Source organism: Lipotes vexillifer, unplaced genomic scaffold (assembly GCF_000442215.2).
Source record: "Lipotes vexillifer unplaced genomic scaffold, Lipotes_vexillifer_v1.1 scaffold911, whole genome shotgun sequence".
NCBI lineage: Eukaryota > Metazoa > Chordata > Mammalia > Artiodactyla > Lipotidae > Lipotes > Lipotes vexillifer.
In genome coordinates, this window is record NW_006781377.1 from 1,163,285 (window position 1) to 1,167,863 (window position 4,579).

The 4,579-nt window shown below is 43.9% G+C and overlaps 1 protein-coding gene across 2 annotated transcripts in view; it reads right to left on the reverse strand.

The window, feature by feature from the left end:
* The window catches only part of PTPRO (protein tyrosine phosphatase receptor type O), a 240,439-nt gene that overhangs the window by 22,783 nt on the left and 213,077 nt on the right, over positions 1 to 4,579 (reverse strand). The window lies entirely within an intron of this gene.

The following is a 4,579-nucleotide window of genomic DNA, read 5'->3' on the forward strand; positions in this document are numbered from 1 at the left end:
TACACAAAATGCCTTGCAATCGTTTGTAATTTAGCCTGTCACTAAGTGGAAAATCAAATACTAAGTTTCCAGCCCAGTAGCTTTGCAGTTATTTTTTTTCCAACCACATGGAAACTCCAGAGGCTTCAATCTTCATGAAGGCAAAGTATGAGGTGATGGCCTGAAACCAACATAAATCATTTTTGAATTTTCTTTTGCCAGTTTTGTTTCTAATATAATTTATCATTGTGGGTTTTTTTCTAGGTTACATAGTCATCCATAGTGTTGAATGATAATCCCTCCAAAGATATGTCCGTGTCGGAACCCCCAGAACCTGTGAATGTGATCTTATTAGGAAAAAAGAGTCTTTGCAGATGTAATTAAGAACCATAAGATAAGATCATCCTGTATTATCTGGGTGGCCTCTAAATCTAATGACAAGTGTCCTTATAAAAGAGAGAAGAGGAGAAGCCATATGAGGATGAGGCATTGATTAGAGCTATACAGCTATAAGCCAAAGATGCCCAGGGCCACCGGAAGAGGCAAAGAAGGATTCTCCCCTAGAGCCTTCAAAGGGGGAGCATGGCCTTGCTAACGCTTTAATTTTGGACATCTGGCCTCTAGAATTGTGAGAGAGTACAATTCTGTTGCTTGAAGTCACCAAGATTATGGTAATTTGTTGTGGCAGCCCCCTAGGAAACCGATACAGTCACTGAAGCCAATGGCAGTATGTGTTGTGTTGGCTGCGTTTGAAGCATACGGTCTTGAAAAGCGCGGCACAAACACACGCACTGTATGCCTGGGTTGCCACAACAAAATACCTTAGGCTGGGTGGATGAAACAGAAATTTATTCCTCATAGCTCTGGAAGCTAGGACATCCAAGAATCAGGTGCTGGCAAGGTAGGTTTCATTACGAGGCTTCTCTTGGTTTGTAGATGGCCACCATCTTACTGTGTGCTCAGATGATCTCTTCTTTGTGTGTACGTCGTGGGGTTGGGGAGAAGAGAAAGCAACGTCTCTAGTGTCTGTTCTTATGAGGGCACTAATTTCATCATGAGGGCCCTATCCTCATGACCTCCTCTAACCCTAACCACTTCCCAAAGACCCCATCTCCAAATATACCATCACACTGGGGCTTGGACTTCAACATATGAATTTGGGAAGGTGGGGTATACCTTCGTTCCATAACATGTACCACATCTTCTCGGAAGATCACAAGCTGTATTCTGGCTTTAGAGTCTGTAACAATGTCAACAGGTGATAAGCATTTGTTGTTTGCTTTCGGATGAGGCTGGACATTAGAATCAGATGAGATAGAAGACTAGACTACAGGACAAGTCAGGAGAAACAATGTGACCTGTGTTGTGGCCAGTGAAAGGTCCAATGGGATTGGGCAATGGCTGGTTACTTTTCAGGTAAACGCAAAGGGAGAAAAAAGGATTTAGAGCAAGGTATTTAGTGATGTTCTGTATTAGTTCCCTAGGGCTGTCATGACAAAGTGCCACAAACCGGGTGGCTTAACACAGGGGTCCCCAACCCCTGGGCCACGGACCGGTACCAGACCACGGCCTGCTAGGAACCGGGCCGCACAGCTGGAAGTGAGCGGCGGGCCGGCGAGCAAGCAAAGCTTCATCTGCCGCTCCCCGTCGCTCGCATTACTGCCTGAACCATCCCCACCCCCCCCCCCACCCCCAGGCCGTGGAAAAACTGTCTTCCACGAAACCGGTCCCTGGTGCCAAAAAGGCTGGGGACTGCTGGCTTAACAGGAATTTATCGTCTTATAGTAATGAAGGCTTGAAATCCGAAATCAAGGTGTCAGCCGGGACATATGCCCTCTGTAACCTACAGGGGCACACCTCTTCCTAGCTTCTGATGGTTTGTTGGCAATCCTTGGTTTTCCTTCACTTGCAGGTGCATGACTCCAATCTCTGCCTTTGTCATCACATGGGATTCTCCCTTTTTGTCTCTGTGTCTTCACATGGCTATCTTTTCATAAGACCCTAGACATATTGGATTAAGAGCTCACCCTACTCCAGGATGACCTCATCTTAATTACATCTGCAATGCCTCTATTTCCAAATAAGTTCGCATTCTGGAGAACTACGCAATTAGGGCTCCGACACCTATAACAGGTACTCTGAAGGAAGAATGGGAAACTTGGACACCTGATGTAATACTGGGTAAGAAGAATGTCAACCTCAGCACAGTCTAGCAATAGCTAGTAGGGCCCTGGGCTCTAGGATGGGATTTAGGGGTAACGTTCCAATCACTAGACAAATTACTAGTACAGGCACTTGGAAACAGAGACCAAAACTTAGGCAATGAGGAATGAGAGCAGAGGAAACTCAGGTCTGGGAAAAAAGTAAGACCCCTTCTATAAGAACTATTGGAGAGGGTGTGAGTTGACTTATTTCAGCAATGCTGCAGGTAGATCTCCAGGGAACTGGACTGAAATGCAAATAAAAACAGCTACAGTGACTTCCCTAGTGGTGCAGTGTTAAGAATCTGCCTGCCAATGCAGGGGACACAGGTTCGATCCCTGGTCTGGGAAGATTCCACATTGCCGCGGAGCAGCTAAGCCCGTGAGCCACAACTCCTGAGCCCGTGTGCCACAACTACTGAAGCCCTCATGCCTAGAACCCATGTTCCACAACAAGAGAGGGCACTGCAATGAGAAGCCCATGCACTGCAGCGAAGAGTAGCCCCCGCTCCCCGCAACTAGGGAAAGCCCGTGCACAGCAACGGAGACCTAACACAGCCAAAAAAAGAATAAATAAATAAATAAATAGTTAAGGTTTAAAAAAAAAAAAAAAAAACAGCTACAAATGGGAGCTACTACCAGAAATCAAAGATCATCTCCTATGAACTATGTGGCAAGTGTTATAGTTTTGTTTTAACCTATGCAGGCACATCTCCAAACAAAGGTAGTGAGGGCTTTCCTAGCATCCTGATCAAACACAAAGTACAGAAATTAATGGCAAAATGAACAATACGTGCTATGTCTTACGGGATCTCAGATTCCAAGCTCTAAATTCTGGCTTTTTGAAACGTTCTCAACATGAGACAATAGAAATGAGAAATTGAATCTAATCCCCGGGTCCCAAACCTCCTTAAGAAAAGATGTATATTTTCATCAGAAGGATAATCAATCTTTCCAACAGGTCTGAAATCAGATACAGAGTGAAAAAGGAATTTATTCAGTGAATGCAAATTAGCAACTCGTGTAGCTTCATGTATGACTGGTACTGGTAATACATGTCAATCCAGACATTTTAAATTTGCATGAGGCTTGTAAATGATACAATTTCTCAATATGAGTGTGATCTTTCCATGTCAGTGTCAACATGAATACAAGTATTAAGCATTGATAGAAACAGAACAAATAACTGTCCGATACTGAATTTAGCTAGCCCAATTGATTCAGCCATCTCTATACCCTCTTGGGGTCCCATTAGAGCAAGAAACATATTTTTTTCTTAAGCCTCCAATTAATTATCAAGTTCAGGAAAATTTGAGTGCTGCCATGTGAAAGGTTTGACATTCACCCTGAAGTCAGCTATGAAAGCACGATGGGTCTTTGAAAATAGATGGGGTTACGCTGACGCTGAACCTGAGGATGTGCGGTTGGGTAGAGTTGGAGGTTGGCAATTCCTGGGAGGCTGTCAAATGATAAAGGAAGTGAGTCAGACCACTAGGTCACTGCTTAAGCAAATGTTAGTCCAAAACCTACAGTCTGAGCCTGTGATTTAAAACAGACTTCTGGAGAGTAATTTGTATTTTCTCACCAGAGCAGAGATACAATATCAGGATTTGGCGCCAAATAAATTACATATTTGACCAATGACGTTCTAAGAACAAAGGGATATGAAAAAATATCCTTAAAATAAATAAAAATTACTAAACATGTCTTCAGGTCATGGTGTGATGGCTGATTTTATGAGTCAACTTGGCTACTCATAGCGCCAAGTTGCTTGGTCAAACATCAGTCTAGGGCTTCCCTGGTAGCACAGTGGTTGAGGGTCCGCCTGCCAATGCAGGGGACACGGGTTCGTGCCCCAGTCTGGGAAGATCCCACATGCCGCGGAGCGGCTGGGCCCGTGAGCCATGGCCGCTGAGCCTGCGCGTCCGGAGCCTGTGCTCCGCAATGGGAGAGGCCGCAACAGTGAGAGGCCCGCGTATCGCAAAAAAAAAAAAAAAAAAAAAGGTTAAAAAAAAGAAAGTGTAACTACAATATAATTTTTATCAGAATTATCTAGATATTTATTTTCTTCTGAGTTTGGGCTTATGTTTTCTTATAAAAAGAGTCCTCCTTTCGTTGGTATACTCTTCTGAAATGCCATCCTCACCATAGATCTCCATTTCAAATTGAGTTTCTGTTCTTCGAGCTATAGCATTTGGTGTAGCATTTATAATTTCTCATGCACCTGCCTACAATGGATGACTGAGCCAGGCTTTATGTGGCATTTCTCATGACACAGGTGATAGTTTGGGGGCTTTGTATTTGATAATGTATAAGATTCTTCTCATCCTTAAATTCCCTGTTAGAATGAATATCCATACCAGGATTCCTGCTGATTCTGGCAGAACAACGTGGCCCTT